Source organism: Giraffa tippelskirchi, chromosome 6, assembly GCF_054371585.1.
Source record: "Giraffa tippelskirchi isolate mGirTip1 chromosome 6, T2T-mGirTip1v1.2.pri, whole genome shotgun sequence".
NCBI classification, from domain to species: Eukaryota; Metazoa; Chordata; class Mammalia; order Artiodactyla; family Giraffidae; genus Giraffa; species Giraffa tippelskirchi.
Window position 1 is genome coordinate 31,809,272 of NC_137280.1, and position 26,203 is coordinate 31,835,474.

The 26,203-nt window shown below is 39.2% G+C and overlaps 1 protein-coding gene and 1 long non-coding RNA gene across 2 annotated transcripts in view; one reads left to right on the plus strand and one right to left on the minus strand.

Moving 5' to 3' along the window:
• Positions 1-26,203, minus strand: part of LOC145511662 (uncharacterized) — a 703,222-nt gene that overhangs the window by 281,825 nt on the left and 395,194 nt on the right. The window lies entirely within an intron of this gene.
• On the plus strand, positions 6,171-17,034 carry LOC145511663 (uncharacterized). The gene is made up of 3 exons (XR_014058035.1): positions 6,171-6,264; positions 11,700-11,762; positions 16,731-17,034. It is a non-coding gene; the product is annotated as an uncharacterized LOC145511663 (long non-coding RNA).

Consider the following 26,203-nt stretch of genomic DNA (forward strand, 5'->3'; position numbering starts at 1 on the left):
AGGAAAAAAACCCTAGAATTATTAAGTCATATGTATGTCTAACAGAAACTGATAATGCCCTTCCAAAGTGAGTACACCATTTTACATTCTTATCAACAATATTTGGGAATTGGAGCGCCTGCATATCATAATCAAATCGTGGTATTTTAATTTTTTACTGTATCCATTTAATCAATATATAGTGATATCTCAATTTGCTTTTAATTAGCATTTCATTGACGACTAATGATTTTGAGCATCTTTTCATTAGTGTATTGTTTATCTTCTTTTGTGAAATCTGTTCAAATCTTGCCTATTTTTGTCACTCTTGACATGTAGGAGTTCTTTATAGATTCTGGACATAAGTCTTTTGTCAGATATATACATTGCAGATATACTCTAGTCAGTGGTTTGTATTTTTAATTTCTTAATGCTGTCTTTCAAAGAGCAGACATTTCCAATTTTAATGAAGTCAAATTTATTAATTTTTTCTTTTATTATTTGTGCCTTCTGGGTTCTATCCAAGAAAACTTTGCTTATACCAACTTTGCAGAGATTGTTCCTTTCATTTTAATCCTGTACTGTCAGGAATTGGCAGCATTTCATCTCCTCACATCTTTGTTCCAAATTTAATTGCCTGTTTACTCCTCAATTTTCTTACCAGATTATGAATTTTCTTCCCTTTTGCCTCTCCTCCATCTCCCCTCCTTCATTTCCTTTCTCTTCTACATTATTTTTATGTACTAAGTCTAGACTTGAAAACAGGTGCTACAAACACTTGGAAAGTTGACTAAAGCACAACATTCTTCAAATACATTTGTGAGCTCACACACACGCACGCATAGACATAGACATACACATGACATGAAATCTCCAGGTGTCAGAAACAAAGAACTAAAGGCTAATGTGATGCAGTTGTGACTGGAGAGAAGGGGGAGGGAGATAATAGTATCAGTGATCTATTATATGGAATTTTAGGGCCCTGATGGTCACAGGCAAAAAGGTCTCAGATATCTATATCTATATATATTTATCTATATCTATCTATATCTATATCTAGGGGCTTCCCTGGTGGCTCAGATGGTAAAGAATCTGCCTGCAGTGTGGGAGGCCTGGGTTCGATCCCGGGGTTGGGAAGATCCTGGAGAAGGGAATGGCTACTCACTCCAGTATTCTGGCCTGGAGAATTCCATGGACTACACATATACAGTCCATGGGGTAGCAAAGAGTTGGACACAACTGAGTGACTTTCACTTTCACTTTTATATATTTATAGGGCTGTGAGCTGAAGTTATGACTGTTGCATAATTCTGGGAACCTTGAAGAACTAGACATTGTGAAGTATTAGACTTAGAAGACACCAACTTGCTGGAACAGGGAAAGAAATAAAAGGTTTTTGTCTATCTAGGCCTGGTCTATGGTAGGAAAATATAATTTAAAACTCTATAGATTTATGTATCCTTCAGGTTTATATTTTGAATTTATACCACCTGTGTGGTCTGGGAACTCCAATCCCAGAGATTAACATAAAAAGTGGCCCCAGGAAGTACCTTCTAAAAACAAATGTAAACTCTTAATTTATGTCACATATTATACCCAGTTAAAAAAGCAATAACCAAAGAGATTAGCTGCATGAGCCTATTTAAGAAAGATTGTGAGGAATCAATTCAAATGCATTAGCATCACCACACAAAATAACAACAAAATTTGTGTTGTACAAATTTGAGGTATTAGAATGTCAACCTGAAAGTAAAATCATATTGAAGAATAAGTGTTAAGTGAAGGAATCAAAATCACCAAACACATACAAGATATTACATGAAAAGAATAAGATGATTTGGAAAATGAAATAAATCTTTAAGAAGTAGAAGAGTACAATAATTGAAACTAAAAATTCAATAGATGTGTTGAACATCAGATAAACACATGGAATTAACAAACAGAAACGTGTTTGAGAAGAAAGTCAACAATATATCATGAATGATAAGAAGTGGAAACTAGGAAAGCAATGTTTAGAAATAAAGGGGATGGAGTGAGAAGGTCCAAAATACATCTACCAGGAATTCCAAATGGAAATAGTAGAAAAAAATAGGAGACTAGTAATAGGTATAAGAGATAGCTGCTAATTTCTCAAAATTAATGAAAGAATCCACAAATTCAAAAGTAGAAGAGGAATGTTGGAGGAATTAGGACATGGAATTGATGCATATATATTATTGATACTATGCATAAAATAGACAACCAATGAGAACATACTGTATAGCACAGAACTCTACTTAACGAACTGTGGTGACCTAAGTGGGAAGGAAATCCAAAAGGGGAGGGATATACGTATATATATGGCTGATTCATTTTGCTGTACAGTAGAAACTAAATGTAAAGCAATAACACCCCAATGAAAATTAAATTAAAAAGAAAAAATAATAAAAGTACAATCCTTCAATAAACAAAAGCAGAGCAAAACTAAGAATAATAAATAATTCTTTGAAAATCAGAGAAAATAAATCACTCCTATTAGACAAAAATAGTTACATTGAAATAAAACTCCTCAATACCAGTAACAGAGGCCAAAGATCTTAGACACTGAGGGGAAAAAAGCTGATAATCTAGTGAGCTTGAACTGTATAAAACTGCAGATATTAAAGCTTTACACCTACAAAAATGGCAATGTCATATATAGTTTAACCAAAAATGGATTTTATTCATACAACTTCTTATTCAATAGTGAAGGTAAAATTGTGACATTTTCAGAAAAAGACTGAGAACTTTTCATCCCAAATCCTTTTAGAAAGATTATAATTCAGAAAAAGGAAAGTGAGGTCAGAGAACAGAGAGGAGTGCAGAAAGCAACTAAACAAAGAAATTTAACATGGATAGGGTGACATCTCAACAACCATTGACTTCATTAAACGGTCAAAAATAATGACTCATGAGGACTATATAAAAGCAAAGAATAACTAAAATACTAAACAATAATTACATGAAGTTAGAAGAAAGGAAATTTAGTAACAAATGTTCTAAGAATCATACATAGTTGAGAAGAATAAAGGTAGTGGCTTCCTTTATATATTTTTCAAACATGAAGGAGCATTAAAAATTTAATGGTATTCTCAGAAGAATAGAAACTGAATGTATAACATCTAAGTGAATAAAGGAGAAAAAACTATTAGTAGGTAGAAATGAGAAAAAAGAAGCAAAAAAAGCCCCCATTAAAGTGAAAAGTTTTAAAAATTAGATAATAAATAAAAATTCAACATCAATAGGAATAAATGTTAGCAAATCAAGCTTACTATAAAAGGTATTCAGAGCTTCATTAAAGAAAAAAAATCTACTTTTTTCATTGCTTTATCACTAGCATGCAGAAATAGACGTTAACATTTAGAAGGAATTAAATGAATACTTTCACGTGTATTGAAATAATTAAAAATCAGATTGGAAGCCTATTATATTCTGTTTACAAGAGATATAGTTAAAATGAAAAAAGAGAAAATACAAAATTGTATAAAAATAAAGGACAAGTTAAAATATTCCCCAAACTAATGAAAAGGAAGTTAATGTAGATAGACGAATAACACAAAATACAGTTTTTAAAAAGGTTAGAGGGCTTTCCAGGTGGCTCAGTAGTAGAGAATCCACCTGCCAATGCAGGAGACATAGGTTCGATCCCTGGTCTGGGAAGATCCCATATGCGGTGAAGCAACTAAGCTCATTGGCCACAACTATTGAGCCTGTGCTCTAGAATCTGCAAATCATAGCTGCTGAGCCCATGTGCCACAACCACTGAAGTCCCAGCACCCTAGAGCCCGAGCTCAGCAACAAAGAGAGGCCACCGCGATGAGAAGCCTGTGTGCCTGCAACTAGAGAAAAGACAAGCAGCAGTGGAGACCCAGCACAGCCAAAAATAAACAAATAAATTGTCATTATTGTTCAGTAGCTAGATCATGTCCGAATCTTTTAAATAAAATTTTTAAAAAGTTTCGAGATAAAAGTATCATTAGGGACAGAGTATCACTACATAAATTAGTTTGACAGGATAGGTTTTGCTACAGTAAAAATTAACCCGGATCCTGGTTGTTTTACATGTTTTGTTCACATTTTACAACTGTAATAGGTCAGTGTGGTATTCTATTCAACATAATCACTCGGAACCCAAGATGATAGAATCTTTGTCATCTCATAGCAACCATCTCCGAAAGACACAGCCTTTTTTGCCATGGAGGGTAAGACAGCACCAGAGGGTCACATGCTATGCATGAAATGTTTCATCCTGGAACTGACATTCACTTCACCTCACAGCCTCTTGGTGGGACCTGGTCACTGGCCTTGCCTTACTGCAAAGAGGCAGGGAAGTATAATGTTCCAGTGGACCCAGAAGGCAATAAGAACCACATAAGGGTGAGCACTAGAAACCTCTGTCATAATTATAAAAGAGCAACTGAAAATTTCTACACCTAACAACATCCCTTCATATAAAGTAACATTTAGTACATTTAACAGAAAAATAAATGTCAAATCTACTACCAGAGAAAGAAATTTTCACACATGCTTTCAAGGAATCGATGGACTAAGTAGAGAAAAATTAGTAACGGTAAAATATTTTAAAAACACAGTAAAATATCTGAATGAATCCATTAACAATTAGATCTAAGAACATATGTGGAATCCAGTATCCAATAGTTTGAGAATACTCATTCTTTGCAAATATATAAATAATGAAGGAACAAAACTTTTAAACTAGAATTTCATACCTGCTGATAGTATCTTTCAAAAAGGAAGCTAAAGACTTTTCAAACATACAAAATTGAAAAAAACTATCACCAGCAGACCTATACTTCAGAAATACAGTCTTCCAACAGAAGGAAAATGATCTACAGATGGAAATATGAATGTACACAGAGGAATGAAGACCAATGGAAATGGTAAAGACACTGTGACGATATACACATACTCCAACTATTTATAAATAATAGTAATTTATAAATCAAAATAATAATAATGTAGCACATTCTGTTTTACAATATCATTCTCAGAAAGCTCTAATGCTACCGTTTCTCTTGCTCTTGAGGTGCGATAAATACAAATATCATATCTAACTTGAAAATAAAATTTTATAAATTAAGAGGTCCGTATTATTAATCTATGTCTTACAGGAATTAGAATTTAATTCTGGATTATTTATCCCATAAGAGGCTTTAGTGTTTTTAGCACATGTAGTATGTGTGTATGTGTGTGTTTAACAATGCCTATTTCAAGAATAGATTTATGAACACCAAGTTAAATTTGGTAAATTTTTATTATCTGATTCAAATTTTATCCCATAGTCAAATTGTGGGAATTTTCAGCTTGACTAACAGGAGTTTTCTTGTGAAAACTTGTCCTGTAATGTATTGTTTGGCTGAGCCCATATATCTTCTGCATGAATCATGAGATAATTGGTACAACATGGCAATGACCTCACCTATTTTATAGTAAACACCAAATATTATGTTAAATGGATTTAGGGTTGCTTTATAACTGATTTCTTTTTCCAGTGGTGCCCTAATTGCAGTTTGTACTCAGTCTACTGCTTTAACAACTAATGTGAGTTCAGTAGTTTCAAGGACTTCATACATTATTTGCTGCGGGTGTAAACAATCTCGGCAAAGAGGCAAAGAAACTCAAAGACAAGTTTTGCTCAGGTGCATTCTGGAAGACATGTGCATCAGGAGAAGGAATCTTACGAAATGCGCTACTATTCCCCTTTTTCACCCCGAATTAGAGTTTGAAATGACCCTCTGTGTAGTGAATGGGAACAAAAAATAGGGGAAACACTCCAGTTTTAGAACAGATGTAGCTGGAAAGTCTTAGAAATCTCTGAAGCTTTGTGGCAGTGATTATAAAATTTTCTTTCATGGGAAAAATGAGATTGTCAAATTTGAATTTAAGATATTCCTATTCAATCTTGAAAACCCTAAAGGGCCGTAAAGGAGAAACAACATGGTTTAGGCCTTTGCGTTCTATAATTAAGAGATGGTTAGACGGTATCATTGAATCAATGGACATGAGTTTGGCAAACTCCACTAGATAGTGAAGGACAGGGAAGCCTGGTGTGCTGCAGTCCATCAGGTCACAAAGAGTTGGACATGACTTAGCAACTGAACAACAATAATACCTTTTAAAAGAGATATAAGGAATTTTTCATAATAGCCACTCAGCCACCATGGCTTTACAGGGTGTTATTAGTGGAACTGGCCGAGACTGAATTGGAGAACAGGAAAAGCATGATTTCTGATTCCTGAAACATGTGTAAGTCAATCCTTTCAAAGAGCCCGATTCATCAACGTTTTCCCAATCACCCCCATCCATCCAAACTTACTGGTTTATTTCAGGACTCCTGTGTACTACCAATATTTCAGTCTTTGGGTTAAATGTGCTAAAATTATAAAAAGGGGAAAATTCAGGCCACTGTCCAAGAATATATGATGAAGAAGGATCATCATTTCAATAGGGGGATGTGTGGGGGTGCTGTGGTGACACTTAGGAAGGGCCCCACCAGCGTCTTGGAGGATCATGAAAGAACTCCTGGACTTCCCTGGTGGTAAGTGGGTAAGAATTCACCTACCACTGCAGGGGACGCAGGTTCGAGCCCTGGTCCGGGAAGATTCCACAATGCCGTGAGGCAACTAAAGTCCCTGTGCTGCACCTACTGAGCCTGAGTGCTGCGACCACTGAAGCCCGTGTGCCCAGAGCCCGCGCTCTGCAGCAAGAGAAGCCACCACAGTGGGAAGCCCGAACGTGGCAACAAAGAGTAGCCGTTGCTTGCCTTAAATAAACGCCCATGGGAAGCAACAAAGACCCAGAGCAACCAGAAATAAGTGAATAAATAATAAATAAAAACGTAAAAAGAAAGAGCTCTCAGTGAAAGTGGCACCAGGCTGAAGCCGGGAGGAGGAGGAGTTGGCCAGGTGAGATGGAAGAGAAGGGCACTCTGGGTAGGTGAGTGGCCCGAGAGAAAAACGAGGCATGTTTAGGGAAGGAGAGGAGCTGCTGCTCAGTATTCATCGGAACACCTGGACCCCTCGTTCAGAAATGCTTGGCAGCTGTTGTTTATAAAGGCATTTGCTTCTTAACTATCTGGTATTGGCAAACCCACGTTGGCAGGTGGCTTTGATGCCTGGCAGTTTCAAGAAATGTTTAAGAATAAGTTCTTTTTAGACGGACACTTTGCTATTGTGCAATAATTTCCAAAAGTTACCTTTAATCATAGTGGTTGAGACTTCAGTTCTGAATTTTGTTCTGGTGACTAATCGCCCTCACTGACACAGACCGTGGGGGTAGACTCTTCCTTTGGGAGTCACTTCCGGAGTTCACTCAACCCCTCCTTCAACAAACTCTAATCAGCATCTCCTTGGTACCAGGCACTATGCCAGAGGCCAGGGCTAAACAGACTGGCTCAGGGAAGGCTTCAACAGTGAAGCTCACTCAACACTTGCCACTTAAGTCAATTTCATGACAAAAGTTTTGATTACAAAAATCCTTTTCAAGGGATGACTTCTCCATTTTATTTCTGCCACACGAAACATTCGTTTGTTTACTCATTCATTCAGCAAATATTTATTAAATACTTACTATAACATGGGACGATTTCATCTTCCATGAGGCCTATTAGGAGACACTCATGTATGTTAAAGTACAGTGATAAGTAATAAGTTAGTAATTAATAAAAATTACATGGACATGAACTTGGGCAAACATTGGGAGATGGTGAGGGACAGGGAGGCCTGGCATACTGCAGTCATGGAGTCACAAAGAGTTGGGACACAAATGGGCAACTGAACAACAACAATTAGTAGTAAGTATAATAAACATCATCATTAAAGCTCTAGATAGGCCCTGTGAATGCTCAAAGGAGGACATCTCATCTCTCTACCCAGAGAGGTCATGGAGGGCTACCTGGAGGAGGTAATAGTTGCCGTCTTAGACAAAGAATACCAATTGTTTCTTCTTCTCAGACTTGGACAATAAGGGAGGGGCTTCTCTGGTTGGCTCAGTGGTAAAGAATCCACCTGCAATGCAGGAGAGACAGGAGATGCAGGTTCAATCTCTGGGTCAGAAAGATGCCCTGGAGGAGGGCATGGCAACCCACTCCAGTATTCTTGCCTGGAGAATCCCATGGACAGAGGAGCCTGGTGGGCTGCAGTCCATAGGGTCACAAGGAGTTGGACACTACTGAAGCAACTGAGCACGCACAACATACAAGAAGGGAAGAACTGGAAAGATCTAATGAAGTATTGGCAATATGAAATGGGAATTTCTTATCACCAATAGAAGGAAGGGAATGAGTGAGAAGGGAGAGACTACATGTACCCAGGTATGGAGATAGGAGAAAGCAAGAAATGTTTGACATGAGGAGTGCTGGGTGGGTGGTAAGATGGAGTGGCAGATATGATTGGAGAAGTAGGCAGGGCAAGATGATAAAGCCCATTTAATCCTCAATACCATCATGAATAATAAGCACTACTATTATCTAAATGTCACCTCCATATTTCCATTTGAAAGCCTATGTGGCCTTTTAAACAACCTATATAAAACCCATCTCCTGTTCTCCCGCACCCACCTGCTGCTTCTGCAGATTTCTATGATTCAGTAAACAGCATCTTCATATATTCAATTGCTCAAGTTTAAGCCATTCTCTATTCCTCTCTTTCCCTCACATCATGTATCTTAACTGTCAGTTAATCCTGCTGATTTTCCACTGAAACTATGCCCAGCATTCAGAATTTCTCATGATCCTCTGGCCCTTGCCACCATCACCTCCTGTCTAGATAACTACTGCCACCTGTTAAGCTCTCTCTCTGCTTCTGTCCTGGCTTGTCCCCTTCTGCTCCCAAACCAATCATCACAATAACCCGCTGAAACTCTAAGATCATATCACTATGCTTGAATCCTTGAGATAGCCCCATCTCACTCAATGTCCAGTAGTACAAAGGATGCCAAGTTCTATAAAATCTGCTCCTGTGTCAGCCCTTCAATTTCCTCTTTTATTCCTCTCCCAACTTCCCACTTTCTCCCATCACCTCAGGCTCCTTGCTTTTCCTGGAACTCAGACACCCTCCCAATCTGGCTCTTTTCCTTCCTTGCCATTTCCCCAGAAATTTCCATGATTCATCCCCTTACCTCCTTCCAGTCTTTGCTAAAATGTCACAAGCTCAGAAAGACAGGCCACCAGGTCCCCTATTTAAAACTGCAACTCTCACCTACACGATGGCCTCTGTCCCTGTTTTACTCTTCACCATAATATATTGCTCATTTAACTTAAAAAACTGACTGAGAGTTCCCTAGTGGTCCAGTGGTTAGGAATCTGCCTTTCAATGCAGAGGACACAGGTTTAATCCCTGGTCAGGGAACTAAGATCCCATATGCTGTGGGACAACTAAGTCCGCACACTGCAACTCGACAGCTTACTTGTGACTACAGAAGCCTGCGCACAGCAATGAAGAGACCGCACACTACAAAAAAGACCCGGCACAGTAAAATAAAAACAGCCCCTTAGTAGTTAGTAAGCTAATTTAGGATAGAGATCTTCATTTTTTTTTTTTTTTTTTGGTCATTGATATATTCTTAGTACACAAAACATTTTCTGACACATAGTGAAGTGAAAGTCGCTCAGTCATGTCCGACTCTTTGTGACCCCATGGGCTATACAGTCCATGGAATTCTCCAGGCCAGAATGCTGGAGTGGGTAGCCTTTCCTTTCTCCAGCGGATCTTCCCAACCCAGGGATTGAACCCAGGTCTCCTGCATTGCGGGCGGATTCTTTAACCAGCTGAGCCACAAGGGAAGCCCAAGAACACTGGAGTGGGTAGCCTATCCCTTCTCCAGCAGATCTTCCCGACCCAGGAATCTGACACAAAATATGCACTCAAAAAATGAATAAATTATTGCTATTTTACAAATGAGGGTCACGGAGTACGAAGCTTGTTCCAGGTGCTACAGAGGCTTGTATGCCATGCTTATCTTGGCTGCTTATTTCACAGGCTATAGACAGAGTTTATGACTCTGAAGGCTGTATGTTGGACCACATCTTTCTAGAAATATTAGAGCCTGAATTGGAGTGAGGGCTGACAAAGATCAGCGTAGCCCTTTAGAGTCCTGGAAATAATGGACTCCCATTGTCATGACAGGCGGTAGGATGGTGATCCCCCACCCCTTCCAGAGCTGCCTTACATGGATGTCAGCTTCCACCAGCCGGAAAGGGACTCCTCCTACTTTTTCCATGAAGAGACTTTGCTTCTGCCCTCCTCTGGGTTGGGAGTTCCCTTTGATGTATCAAATACGGTGGGTAGGATGTGAGGGACTTTTGGGGTCTCTGTTATGAGATAGGCACCACTGGACTAAAAGAATGCTTTGAAGACTTATTTCTGAAAAAGCCCTCTGATGGTTCCATGGGGTTTGTCTTTTAGAGGCGCTATAGAAAAAAAAAAAACTTTATAATAAAAATTACCTATTCTGCTTTGAGTTTCTTGATAAATATGTGTGAAATTTAAAATCTCATTTCAAAGGGGGAAAAGTGATCCTTGTTCAATGGAATTCTTTGGGGGAAAAAATCCAACTGGAGAGAAAGGGGATTTATCTATTGTCAATGCATCTTTATGTGGGGAGACAAGCTTTGATGTAACTGATAGCTTGGTTATATAATAGCCCAAGAATACAGACACAGCATGTGATGTATTATGCAGCACTTGAGACCAAAAGTTTGCTTCTCTTAGACTAGAATGAAAGTTCAGCCTGAAAGCTTTTGTTGAAAGAGACTTTCTTTGTAATAAATCAGGAGGACCTGTTAAACTTACTTTCAGTAGGCACCTCATATACACTTTGGGGAAAAAATTGTTAACTCATTAAGCTTAATGGCCCCCGAAGCATCCTGAGATGCTACAGAAGGTAAACCTTTAAGAAAGAACTTCACTTCTAAGAGGTAAGTATTGAACCTACAAAAGAAAATTTCTTTAAAGGAGAGATTAGAAAGCTGAACTATTATAAAGAGCCAGAACAGAAGCTAAGTCATTCTTCACTAAGGGCAGTTAACAATTTCAGAGATAAGATACTACGAATTGTGGATCCTGGGAAAATCACTTCATCATGGTCCCCTGGCAAAAAATGAATCTTAAAGTGAACAGATGCACAGAAAGGGTCAGGAGGAAAAAACACTTAAATTGGGAAGATTTATAAGAACACCGGTGCGTGTATGTGTGTATTTGTGTGTGCCGTGTAAGCAAAATATTCATCCTGAAAATGGCATGAATTGACTGAAAAAGCAATGGAGAACAATAAATGCATAGGAAATGACCCTAGAGCCTTCAATTGCAGAATGAAAATAAAACATTAAAGAGTTTCTAGTTCTGTGGTCATGATTTCAGTATAGAAAATGTAAAACTAAATGCAAAGTGAGATATAATTGCACAGAAGGGGACATAATGGTTTCTGAACTTCACAAGAAATGCCATAATAAGAATATTTAGCTCATTTCCCAGCTTGTAATAAGAGCTCAAACACTATTAACTATCATGATTATTATCTTCCTATAGACCAAACTTTGTGTTAGCAGATTTACATGTGCTATTTGATCTAATTGCATAGACTGAATGAAACATTCTTTCAAAATGAAGTTGAACACCAACAAATTAAAATCTCAAGAAATCTAGATATGAATCAAAAAGGTCCAATTCTGTATTTGCCTACAGATAATGCCTCACATCTGACCATCTGAAATAACCAAACTGAACTCAGCTTCGAGCAAATATATGGTATGGCTTATGTTGAATCACTTTTCTAATAGTTCAGATGTTTATCTTCCTAATTTATTATGGCCAGACACTTCTTTCCAGTTCTTTTCCCATCTTTTCTTCTGGCATTGAAGCTCAAACTCCCATCTGTCATCCAGAGATATACTACTTGTCTTGTTCTTGTCCAAATTATTTGCAAAGATGCTGCAATTTACTGCGGGCAACTTGGGGGAGAACTACAGCTAAAATTATTGCTTGCTTAAGGTTTCGTTTTGGAATCCTGATAAGTCATTTCAAACATGAGCTGTGCAGAGTACATATCAATTTATTACTTTTTCTAAGTGAACTAATCTAAATTAAAATCTCACAGAATCAATACCTCATTTTTATCATAGAGCCTTCTGATTCCACCTCCCAGTCGTTCATCTATCATTTACTGTGGCTTGGAAATTTCTAACGATGAAGAATTATTTTATAGCATATTATGGAAATGAAACATCTGCAGCCTGATGTTTCATATATATGCCCAAATTTACAGTAAATGTTGCCTGGCTCTAAACCCCTCATTTTATTTATTCTGCAGACTATTTCCCTAATCCCTTATCGTGAAGTTTATCTAACGCGCATTCTGTGTTCTCAATGTGCATGATTACAATCTGAAAACTGTCACAAAAAATGGTCTCATTTGTTTGGCTTCAGTTGCTTATTACAGTAATAACCACCAGTCTAGACAAATGCATAGATATTTTCAGATTTTCAAATGCTATTCAGTGCCCTTCCCCGAGTGTATTCATTCTGAGTATATCCTTTGGGTTTTTAAAGGTCTAGTGTTGACTTGGAGATACTGAAAAGATTTTTAATGCACATGCCATTCTCCTAATATATTTTCATTTCTGGTGACCTAGAAAAGAACAAAAGCAAAAAAAAAAAAAAATGGTGCAAGGGGAATTTATTCTCATGACAGAGTGTTTTAAAAAAAAGCTTTCAAGGGATTTATTTAGTCAGGTCTCATCTTTTCCATTATTCTTTTATGTCCCACTTGCACTGCATAGTCTATGGCCAATCCATAAAAGAATAATAAAAAAAGCTCCATTTTATGCATCCACGTACTAGCACGTATGCATAAAATAGGTGATGCATATATTTTATGTCCAGAATTCCAAATGGCCACTCATATTTCTTTTCTCTCTTAGCTTTCAAGGTTGGGTTCATAGTTTTTCAAGAGCAAAAGATCTTCAGTGCATTTGTTTCTTGAGGGTAGGGACTGTGTCTCTCTTATTCACTGCTGGATTCCAGAACCTAGGATGGGTTCTGATATATAGCAGGATCTCAATAAATGTTTGGACTCAATAAATGTTTGACTCAGTAAATCAGTCAACACGTGAGACAAGTACCCCTATCAATCTCTTGGCTTAAAATTCTGAGAAATATTTGCAATGAGACATTCTAATTTTCCGATTGTATAAACATAGTTTTTAAGGATAGAAAACTAAGGGGGAAAACATTTTCCACCTTAGAGAAAATGAAAGAAAACTCCAAGCACTGTGGCTTAGTGTGAATATGCCATATGTTATTTTCAAATATTCAAATACAGATGAAGAGAGCTACAGAAGTTCGTAAGATTCACTCGTTAGCTTCTATGTCTATTTGAGCATACGTCATCTGTGCTTTTGTCCTATAGCCCAGGGGTCCCCAGCCTCCTGGATCTAATGCCTGATCTAAGGTGGAGCTGATGTAATAACAATAGAAATAAAGTACACAATAAATGTAATGTGCTTAAATCATCCTGAAACCATCCCCCTCCCTCCCATGGTCTGTGGAAACACTGTCTTCCATGAAACCAGTCCCTGGTGCCAAAAATGTTGGGGATTATTTGCTATTCTCTAGAAATGAGAGAAGATGTATGTTTTTTCAATCTGAAACGATGAAAAGACAGTCACTGACTTCAAAATGCCCACAATCCAGTTGAAGACAAAGTACATAGAATTTTTTTAAAAAGATAAATGAGGATATGCGTCTAAATTTGGAGAAGGCCAAAAAAATGAGAAAATAATGATCATTTTGGATAAGGAGAGCAGGGCAGGCTTCTGGAAGGCTGTGGACAGGATCTGAGTCCTGAAGAACGGATACAACTCATAACATTGGAGAGAAAGGATATGGGGTGAGGAAAAGGGATGAAGCATGGCAGTTTATTTCGGGAAGAAGGAATGGTGTCAACTAGTGATGCTCGGATACAAGAGTGAGTGCAATGCCAGCTAGTGATTTGGGACACAGCAGCACAGACAAAGCAGGCTTGTTCTGGAAAGTAATCAGTCATCTGGTTAGGTCAGGGTTTATGCAAAGTCACAGCCATAATGAGAATTAGATGGGCTCAGACTTTTTCCAAAATACATGAAATGATGATCCTGTTTATACATAAGAATATATCTGATTCCCAATTGCAAATCATTTGGCCAAGTGCTCACTGAGAAAGCATATTCACCAATGGAAACAGGAGCTGTAAACCGAGTAGAGACAAGTTTTGCTAGTGCCCTCAGAAACAGATGGTCTTTGGAGAGTTGTTTCCTGAGCTCCAGGCACTGCTGTTTTTTTGTAACCAGCCAACAGAAGAAAATGAGTAAGTACTGGACAGAGGGCAATGCAGAAGGAGAGTGCTCACTGGATGCCTTGTGCAGTTACCTCATGCATTCCAGGGGCTACTTGAGTGAACGTAGGGCACATTATCCCAAGGTTTTCTCAGCCAGGAAGTCAGAGGTGTTCAGCTGATACCTCTGTGGCAAACTTTACAATTGATGAAAACAAAATATCCACACCCACAGTGGAAGCAGGAGTGAAGCAGAGAGCTGGCTTCCACAGAAATACAGCATATGGGGCTTTGTCTGTCCCTGAACATCAGGACCTCTTGCTCTAATTGTCACTATGGAACCACCATGACATTCCCACTGCAGAATGGAGATTATTGTTTTTGGGTTTCCATGGAGCAACTTTTGTGATTTTCAGGAAGCCGATTTGTGGCTTATATATCAAGACCGGGTCAAGACCGTGCATCCTACTTGTGGACATCTATTAGTGACAGTAATTATGAATATACACTACCATTTACAAACTGGGGGTTGAAAATAGCAAAAACTTGCTAACAACTAAAATATCCATCAGGATCAGCTTTGCTAAGTAAAATGGTATTACATATATACACTGGAATAGTGAATGTAGCCCACAAAAGAGGATGCGAGTCCAGGAGGTGTCAATTGAAGTTCTTTGAAAAAACAAAGAACAAAAAAGAACTCCCTGTTCAAATACACTTCAGAGACACTGAATGGATTTTGTTACTTGATTTCTGAGAACCTTTAATATGTGAAGGTACTCAGTGATTCTCCTAGAGGGAGATGAAATAGGCAAGCTTTCCAAGTATCACTAACTTCCGCAGGGATGGAAGATACCTTCACGGTATTATGAACACTGTGAAGAACTCAAGAATTGCTGAAAGCTTAATTCAAGGCTTCATCTTTTCATGTGCATTGTTTCTTAGTCTTAATGGGAAAGAGTAAACAGAGGTCAAGGGAAAGCAAACTTTTTATTTGTCAAACTCATGATAACTCTGGTTAAGTCTGCTGTTCAATTCTGGTATAAACATTCAGTCATTTTTAAGGACACAATTTTAAAATTTTTTAAATTAATGTGAAAAAATGTATTCTGGACAAGAGTAAGACACAGTATTTAATCAGCATCCCATCCATCACTGTGTAATGAATGCAGACTCTATAAATGCACAGGAAGGTGTGCAAAAGTGGAGCTAATGAATGATGGAAACCTTATGTTTAGTGCATTAAACACTTTCTGCTAACCCTTCCCCTCAACCTCCCAACAAACATGGCCAGAATAATGTTAGGTAAACAAAGCCCCTTAATCACCTTTAATATTCAAGAAAAGAGAAACTAATTAGTCAATATGTCTAACAATTGAAAACTACGGCCACATGTTCCTGTGTGCTAAACTCAGCTATGTTATTGTTTATACCGAGTCTGTTAACTAAGGAGAAAAAAATGGAAATTTGCTCCAGACTGAGGCTCCTATCAATTTTACATATTGTGTATTCTATCCAATTGAATAATTAAAAAGTGATTCACAAGTTTAGTGCTTCCTTCATCAATAATGTGAATCACATTTATCATCCAAACATAAACAATTGGCATCTGGAACTGAAGAGATTTAACTTTCCCATTGGTGTCTGAAGTTAGACTAAAAGAAGGGCTTCTCCTTATAATCAAGCTATATGAACAAGTTATATATGAATTACATGCAAACACAAAGGTCAGTCATTTATTTGTTTGGTGAAGGACCCTATTATGATGAAATTATTCCTCTTTAGGTTAAAAGATTTTTGATACTTTGATTTTTTTGTAGCTTATAACCTTGAGAAATTATTTAATGAGCAATTACTTAATGTTTCAGTTGGTGTTTTCTCATCTCCAAACCATACCTACCATTTTATTGAGCATGTACCTTGTGCCAGGCACAGGGCCGACCCCCTAATAGAACTTATCTCATTTAAGCCTTATGAGAATCATGTTAACAAACATGTCAAGAGAAATCCTGAGAGGTTAAGTATCTTCCTTTCAGAAGAGTTCAGAGAAATTAGCTATAGTATAGAGGGTGGATTTGGACCCAGGCATATTAGATTTCTTCCTGACAAAGTGCTTTGACGTTTTCCCTGTGGGTGAATAAAGATGAAAATGTTTACTCGACCAATCTCCCAAGTTTATATGAGGCTTGTACATACACCTTTTCCAAAAATGGTTGCTCCAATTTATATTGCATTGTAACCTCTTCTTCGACCATGTGGTGTTTGTTGCCTTCACTTGAATCTGGACTGACTTCTAACTTCCTGAACCAAAAATATGCAAGGGAAATAAATGATGCTGATGACTTCCTAGGCTAGGTCATAAATGGTAAAATGACTTCTATGGGCTCTCTCTTTCTCTCCCTTAGATTGGTTGCTCTGGGAGAAGCCAGTCACTATGCTGTGAGGACATTTAAGCAGCCTGGGAAAGTATCACATGTGGAAAACTGGGCTGGTGACCCACAGTCAGTACCAACTTGCCAACTATGTGAGCACCTTGGAAGAAATCCTCAGTTTTAGTTAAGCCTACAGATGACTGCAGCTCTGGTTAACCAAAATCCTACTGTAGCAACATGAGAGACCTCATGCCAGAATCACTCATCTAACCCATTCTCAAGTAACTGACCCCCAGGAAGCATGAGAAATCATACATGATGTTATTGTTTTAAGCTATGAAGTCTGGGGATGATTTGTTACCTAATGATAGATAAAACAAGGCTCAAATAAAAAGTGTTTTAGAAACTGTAAATGAGCCATTTATAAAGCTAATGCCTGCTTTATAAATGCAATTGGGTGTATATATTCAGAGAAAGAAAATTTAAATAAATATGCTCTTTGAACCAAATAATTTAGGTTGTGGCTGTGATACATATCATCCATCTAAACCCCAATTTGCATCAAGTTTACTATAACAGAATTATAATAGTAGCCAGTTAAATAGACTTCCCAGCAGGCAACAACTCTGGAAATGGAAAAGGGGAAACAATGCCTTTCATCTATGCTGTGCTCTACAGTTCACAAAGATCTTTAACAAACATCATCTCAGAAACTGATTTACCAGGAAGCGAAAAACTCTTTGGTTGCTGGGTCTCTCACAGGCACAAGTCCCTTTCGAGACCCTGGCAATATGTTCACATGCTCTGTGTTTTTGTAAAATTTGCAAAAGCAGGTATTTTAACTGCAGTTTGTTATGACCACGCTTTCTCTTTACTCTGACTCCTCTTTCAAGTGTCTCTTCCTGGCCACATTCTTTGAAATATTTTTGACATCTGGCTAAAATAAAGTTGAGGTGGGAATATGGTTTTCATAACATAACGGTGATTTCTTATTCTAAATTTCACATTATATGTAATTTTGTTTTTATGATTTGGTAATTCTATTTTTTAACCAGGGTACCCCAAATTCTATAAGTTTCAGACTCCACAGAACCTGGATCTTCCCTTGATCACCCTGAGTTATAAACACAGTGGCCCTGTAAGGATGTTAGGGGAGATACTAGTATCCCAATTTTATAATGAGAAAATAGAGATTCTCAAATTCCAAGTGGATTATCCAAGGTTATATAATTAATAAGAAACAAATAAAAAACTCAAACCCCAGACCTGATTCCTGGTTCAATGCTCTTTCCGGTACCCACTCTTCTGGAAGAACATACCCTCTAATTTCCCAGCAAAACTGTGTCCCACTCTTTTTCATCCTGGTCTCTCCTATAATTAATATGATAATGTAATTCAGCTTCAATTAACAATGAATCAGGCACAAAGGAAAGATCATATAGGTTACATTTCAATTGTAAGCTTTTCCTCGCTGCTCTCAAATCTCATAATCCAACTGTACATCAGACTAGGAAAATGAATTCAAGAGTACAGCAAGTATAAAGACAGAACGACCCAGTGATGTTGGGCTGTACTTTTCTGAGTAGGCTTGTGGAAGACATAGGATGAATAACTTCTCCCTTGCAAATGGCTTTCTTGGTACCATCTAGATGCTGCTTCAGGAAACTGCCCTCAGCTTTGTGTGCCATTGATCTGGCCAATTTTATTTTTCATTGAGCGTCTTGTTTCCATCCTAACCCACAGCATCTGGCCTGCCCCTTTCTTCTCAAGAGAATGGGAGTCCATCCCAGTTCTGCATTCTTGTGAAACAGTCTGTTTTAAAAGCTGAATTACTTCAGTGAGGCCTCTTGGATCTTTTTACAAAGCTAACAAATCAGAACACTATTTGTTGATCCAGAGGTGGGAAGAAATCAAGCTCTCCCAAGGGCAAAAGTTAACCGGGTAGAGCTGAGTCACTGGAACAATTGATTTCAATTAGTCTTAAATAGTCATAAAGGATGCTAAAAGATCTCTTCTAAAAATGTCCTTCAGCTGATAATTTATTTCCACTCCTTTCCCTCTTCAGAGGCAAAACTTTAATGGACTGTCTTTTTGCAGCAAATCTTAATATAACAGTTAATATGCAGACAAAGTGACCGAGTCCCCTTGACACACGTGTCTGATCTCCATTTGGCAGGGATGGGAGGGAGGGAGGAAGGAGGAAGTACTTAAGTGCAGATGTGGTCCCCTCCCCTACACCATCGCAGTGTAGGCTCTGTATCATTAAATTCTTCTATGAGTTTCTTACAAATCTCTTTTCAAAGGTAGCAAACTGTGGGGTCATCTTTTTCAATTCCACTAAAGGCACCTAGGCTAAAATATAATTTTTCTATTTGATACTATGAATAACATTTATAGTTATATTTTATATTATGTAAAATTATAGTCATTTTGTTTAATCTGTTTTAAGAGAAACAAGAAGACGTTAGTTTTTTCTAGTTCTTTTTGCTTTATTTTATGTTTAAAATACCCTAACTGTTCTTTCTTTCTGTCTCTTCTTTGCCTTATTCCAACTTACCACTCATTAAAACACCCACTGGGGCTTCCCTGGTGGTTCAGTGGTAAAGAATGTCAGTGCAGGAAATGCGGGTTCAATCCCTGATTGGGGATGATCCCACATGCTGCAGAGCCACTAAGCCTGTGCACAGATACTGAGTCTGTGCTCTAGAGCCGTGCTCCACAGCAAGAGAAGTCACCACAATGAGAAGTCCGTGCACCACAACTAGAGAGTCATCCCCTCTTGTAACAACTAGAGAAAAGTCCATGCAGCAATGAAGGCCCAGCACATATTATAAATAAATAAATAAAATTATTTTTTTTTTAAAAATCCATTAATCTGCATATCATTTTGATCCTAAGCCTTCTTGTTAATTCTCTCAGAATTCCAAGTCTTCTTCTTATCAGTTTCTATTTTTAGCTCCTTCCTTTCTTTTTATAATGTGATTTAAAATTCTATTCACCAATATTCCAGGGGGATGCCCCCAGACAGAGATGAGCAATCAGACCTGACCAGACTTCCTGAATGCTGGCAACAGCCCCAGGGCAGCAACATGACAGCCAATGCCATGGCTCTGGAAGGAGCGGGATGTGACCAGGAAAGAAGTGGAGGGGATGCCCAGGGCGCTGGGGGCACAGTGCAGACCCAGACCACCTGGGAGAATCTGGGACAAGAGATTTGTGAACACCCATGAAGACTTCAGGAAGATGAGCACATGAGATCTTAGTTTGCTTTCCTGTGATTTGCCAAGTCCTTTCTTCAATAAAACCTATGCTAAAGAGAGGCTGTATTTCTTGCTCTCATGTCTCCCTGCAAAGCCCTTACCCAATTTCGATCCACTGAACAGTCTCTTTATTTTTCTGGGCTCCAAAATCACTGAAGATGGTGACTGCAGCCATGAAATTAAAAGATGCTTGCTCCTTGGAAGAAAAGCTATGACCAACCTAGACAGCATATTAAAAAGCAGAGACATTACTTTGCCAACAAAGGTCTGTCTAGTCAAAGCTATGGGTTTTTTCAGTAATCATGTATGGATGTGATAGTAGAGCTATCAAGAAAGCTGAGAGCTGAAGAACTGATGCTTTTGAACTGTGGTGTTGGAGAAGACTCTTGTGAGTCCCTTGGACTGCAAGGAGATCCAACCAGTCTATCCTAAAGGAGATCAGTCCTGAACATTCATTGGAGGGACTGATGCTGAAGCTGAAACTTCAATACTTTGGCCACCTGATGCAAAGAACTGACTCATTGGAAAAGACCCTGATGCTGGGGAAGGTTGAAGGCAGGAGAAGAAGGGAACCATAGAGGATGAGATGGTTGGATGGCATCACCGACTCAATGGACATGAGTTTGAGTAAGCTCCGGGAGTTGGTGATGGACAGGGAGGCCTGGCGTGCTGCCGTTCATGGGGTCGCAAAGAGGCTGACAAGACTGAGTGACTGAGCTGAACTGAACTGAACTGAACAGTCCCAACTGCCCACACCAGTAAGAAAAGATCCCACCAGAGACAGGAACTATCGTGGGTCACATTTTCATGGAGGGTCTACTTTAGAGACATGGGACTCATAGCTCAGTGCTTGGTGTGGGCACCACTGTTGCACTGGCTTAGACTTCTGGCATCAGGCAGGACTTTGGTGCTCTGCTAAGGAAGCTGTTTATAAGATTTGGGAACAAGTGGGCATGACCAGAGCTCCCAGATGTGAGCGTGGTACTTCCTTCTACTCCTACACTAATTGCCTCATTCACACTCAGGAATTATCTTTTTTCCTCTCTTCCATAAACCTTATCAGCTGTCCATCACAGCTTGTGTATCAACTTGGCCGCTTATAGTTCTAGAACAAAGCTTTCTCCTCATCAGCCATCCTGATTAAAACAAATCGGAAAAGTAGTTCTGGTGTTTACTTGTGTGCATGTCACCCTCTTCCCTCATGATATGAAAAGTTGCTTTGAAGAAGAAAGGATTTAGAAAAGGATCCCTGGGCCACCTGGTAGTAAAGGACTTTATGTGTTGCATTGGCTTAAAAAGCCAGAAGGAATCTCAGCACGTGTTTGGTTAGTGATCTCAAGATGTTGGTAATGGCTAAACATTTTGCCAGATGAAAACCTTAGCTCAGGGACTTCCCTGACTGTCCAGTGGTTAAGGCTTTGCTTTCCAATGCACGGGATGCCAGTTTGATCCCTGACCAGGGAGCTAAGATCCCGCATGCCTTGTGGCCAAAACACCAGAATATAAATAACAGAAGCAATATTACAACAAATTTAATAAAGATGAAAAAAAAAATGGTCCACATTAAAAAAAAAAAAAACGCAGACCAGATTGGAATAAGTGAAGTAGATTCTGACCCTGGGCCAGCTTTCTCCTCATCCCCCATTTCCCCTCACCACATGGCTCTATGACCTTGGGCAAGTAGCTGGGTACCCCACTGTGTCCTCCTGTGCCCACAAAGGAAGATATCAGTGCCTGCTGCACAGACTCGGTACAAGCATAAAACAAGAGGGTATAAGTGAAACCCTCGACACCATGCCTGGAAAATAGCAATCCCCAACAAACATTGCCATTACTGTTTTTCTTATTAATGGCAGAACTAAGACTAGAGGCCTTCTCACTCCTCTTTCAGGCTCTTACATTTCTTTATACTGAAACATATACAACTTGTCCCCGCTTTGCTTTTGTTTTACTGCTGTTATTTTCAGGATGCTCTTACTTTCAGATTCCCCCTACTGTCACCACCAGCTTGGACACAGCCACCAGTCCCAGCCTATCTCCTGCACCAGTCCCAGACTATCTACTGCTCAGTTAACAAGCTGGGGCCCAGGCACGCATGCACACGCAGATATGCACGTGCAGAAGAGCACCCAGCCTTGCTCCCTGCAGGCAGGCTGGGTCAAAGCTGTCTTGTTCCTCTGGCCTCCCTCTCCTGTGGCATCACTGCCTCCCCCTCTCCGTCTTGGCTTTTTCTCCTGTGCCTGATAGAACAGGTTTTTCTCAGCCCCCTCCTCCTTTTTACAATCTCTTCCTGCCTTTTCCTCCCCTTGCCTGCCTTACAAGCATCCTGTCTCATCTCTTTCCTCTCTCCTCTCTCCCACTCCTGCCTCCTTACTGATGGAAGAGCCCACTTGATAGCATGCTTGGTCCTGTTCCATCCAGTTTTATCCAGTGAGTTCCCTCGGTCTTTGCCTCATTTGAAGGTTTTAAACAGGGACTGAAACGCCATCCTAATGCTTGAGGCAGTACCATCATCTCACATCAGGGTCTTATGGTTACAACAGGAGCGCTGTTGGAATAAATATGGGAGCCAGGTGCTGCTACTGATAATCCCCAATAAAGGGCTCCGCGAGGCCCATGATGATGTACTACCAGATGAATCACTGCCATCTGGATGTCCAACTCTGGCCAGGAGGGCAGTAAAGTCATGGTGCTCAGTATTTAATGTTAATTTCCCCTGAATAACCCATAGTGAATTTTGTAATTTGCAATATTGTAAATTTTGTCAACATGTGGGGAACTAAAACACTGTTTATCCTGTATACTCTGGCTAATCATACCCTGGCTGTCTTTCTGATTGCTGATTCATTTTGTTCATATTTAAAAGGGAATAAATGTATCCCAGAGAAAGCACTCATCTGGACGAGCTCTGAAACCAAAGCAAAGGCTGAACTATGGAGGATAATTGGGTTCAGAGCCAAAAAGTGCAGCTTCCAGGGAAGAGTGCGTCTACGGATGATACTAAAGGAGTTAGGTTCTCAGGTATAACTGGGATCAGGACATAAATCTTGGAGTAAAATTCATCTTCCCAGACTCCCTGATCATTCAAGCCATTTGCTTGTCCAATGGTAAAAATATAACCCCTCTTACCAAAATTCTGTCAATCAGAGAATTCTATTAGTCAGAAATCTCTATTATTGGTGCTTTGCTAGTATAATTTGATATATACTATATGTAATGTATATGTAATTACATGGCATATAATCATATAGTATGGATGTGTTATATCATATAGTTATATATCATATGCTATATCTACTGCATTTATAATATGTAACTATTGGCGCCTTGCTAGTAAAATTGAGTATGTAATTAGTAATATGTAATACAAATAGTCGTAATAAAGAACTTGTGGTTCAGTTAAACTACAAAGCATATCTCTGATAACCTAAGAAATCCATTCATCATTCACCAAAGATTTAAGAAACTTGTGTGTGCAAAATAAAACCTGGAATTTCAAACTGTGTTCAGTTAGTTTCCATGTTAAGAATATTTTATTGTATTTTAATTATCAAAGATCTGAATGCATGTACAGGATCAGATTTGGTTTTTCATTTCTTGGTTCTTGAAGGCTGTACATTGAATGATACATATGATTTGATATATTATAATCTGTACAAGGTACATCTGCTGCTTTTGTCTGCCCGTCATGTCTTCTTCCTCATTGTGAATTGTGTCCCAATTCATCTTTGGAGAACTACCCTACCCCATTGCAAGCAGTGATATAATATATATTTAAAGGATAAATATATAATCAAATAGCCTCCACGAACAATTAACTCATTTTTCTTTTTGGATTATTTGCCCTTTTGTCATCTTCCCAATACATTCCTTCTTCCCCACAAATCAATGAAATTGAGGCTGCTGGGGCAATCTTTTTCTCAAGTTCATAATACAAATGTTTCTTTTCCTGTCTATCTGCCTCGCCCCCCACCCCTCTTTTCTGAGAGCTCATTATTTCCACTGAGTTCCCTTTACTGGCGTCTCTGTGACCTTCACTCTCCTCAATCAGAAAAGTAAAGAACAAAGGAAGTTGATAATGGCATGAGACACGTCAGCCTGTTAAACAGGGATATCCCTGAGGCTCCCCTTCAGAAATTTTTTGATACGTTTGGGGATATACCTGAGCTATCAGTCCTCCCTGAGCTGGGAGATCCAATCACCAGGTTAGGCTGAAAGACCTCGGTATACAGTGTCACCTGTAACCCAAGCCTGCAGCCTGGACCCCAGAGCTGTGTCCTAGGAGGAGGTGGCAGCATCATCCACCCACAGGAGAAGCTTGATGCTTTAATAACATTTGCTTGCTACACTGCAAGTTTTACATCCCAGTGACTTTTCGGAGATTAATTACAGTTTTCTCTAAGAGCAAATTGTGAAACTCCTCAGCTCACTTTACTTGGCTGCAGGAATAATTCTCATTTGGCTAAAATTAAGAATTTAAATGGGTGCCTTTGGAGCCCAGGTAGTTTAAGAACTCCCTGGGTCCTCTTCACGGTTGAGTTATGCTCTGAAAACTCCTGGTAGAGGAGCTACCTGTGACCGAAATGCCGCAGAGAGTGCTTCTTTAAGACACTTTATTAAGACTTCTCTCTCCGACTTCCCAGTAAAAACTCAGCAGTTGGGTGGCCTGTATTCTTAGGGGACAGAGTCATCCCTGTTTAGGGACTCTACTAGATGGGTCCTTATTCATCTGCAAATAAACTCTTTTTCTCTCAATTTTCCTGCTGTGACACACTCATCTCTCTAATTCTCTCCTGCTCTCATCTATGGGGCCGCACAGAGTCAGACACGACTGAAGCGACTTAGCAGCAGCAGCAGCAGCAGCACATTAGTCTAGGAGATCTCTGAAAACAGAGAAGGCAAACATGAGCAGTTGCCTTGTCTGAGTGTCTGGTTTGGATTAGAAGATAAACACCTCCCGCCATCCTAGACCCTACCGAGTCTTACTGGGAGGGGCTCTGAAACTTGCATTAATTTGGTGGCTCTGGGAGAGAAGTCAGTATTTTACATCATCTATATCTAGACAAAATCCTTCTTTGTGTCTATTCTACTACATCATCAGTAAATCCTTAAAATAAATATTAACTAAATTTTTAGTAAAGATCTAATGATTTAAATTCTCTGTGTTTTATAAATAAGCCACTTGCTAATTGTGTAACCTTGGGCGGGCTGTTTATCTCTCTGTTCCCCAGTTTTCTATAAAATGGGAAGTAATGATAAGGGTACCAATCTCCTAGGGTGATTATGAGAATTCAGTGAGGCAGTTTGTGTGTTTACCCACCTGCTGCTGTATGTAGTAAGAGCTCAATTAATGTTAAGTGTTTAACTGCTGTGGGAGAGATCTTGTGATTGGATTCCCATCCCTGAGTCAAATATGCAACAGGCATCTACTATCCAAGTTTTTCTTGTCTCTGAGCTATAGCGATGAATAAATTACAGTGCCTATCCTCAGAGAGCAAGCAGTTAGACCAGGGGAGAGATACAGAATCCTTTATATAGCCTACAATATGGTTAGAGATAGTAATAACTATTAACATTTATTGAGTCCTTAATACTATGCTGGGCATTTTACATGGACTGCTTTATTTAATCATTTCAGAAACTTATGTGGTAGACATAAGTTCTTGAAGAAACTCAAGAAACTTGTATTTATTGTTCAGATGAAGAAATTAAGGCTTTGAAAGATTCAGTAACTTCACATCCGTCAGACTTCAGAAACTATGCTTTTTACCATTTGTCTTTACTGAGTGCTGGAGATACAAATATGTACCATGTGCTAAGAGAGCCCACATACAGTGGAAATCATTGTGTTTTCAGAACCTGTGGATAGGAGGCGGCACATGAGCAGGGTCTTGACAGAAGAAGGAAAACAGCCAAAGAATGAAGGGGAGGAGGAAGCATTCAAAGCCAGGCAGGTGTGACCGTGAGCAGACAGGACTGTGGGTGCACAGAGGGGGCAGGGATGACAGGAATGGGCAGGCCTGTTGGGAATGGCCTGGGGCACAATGGGACAGAATTTGAATTCTGGTTGTGTGTTCAAGAGAGGTTTCTAAGAAGATATAACACAAGATCCCAAAATCAAGTGATCAAAAACCAAGCAAGCAAAGACTTTGCCAACATCAAGCAGGCCTAGGGGAGACCCCTAAACAAAACTCAAGAATGAAATAAAAGTCAGGGATCTTTCCACATGGAGAGGAGAGGAGCTCA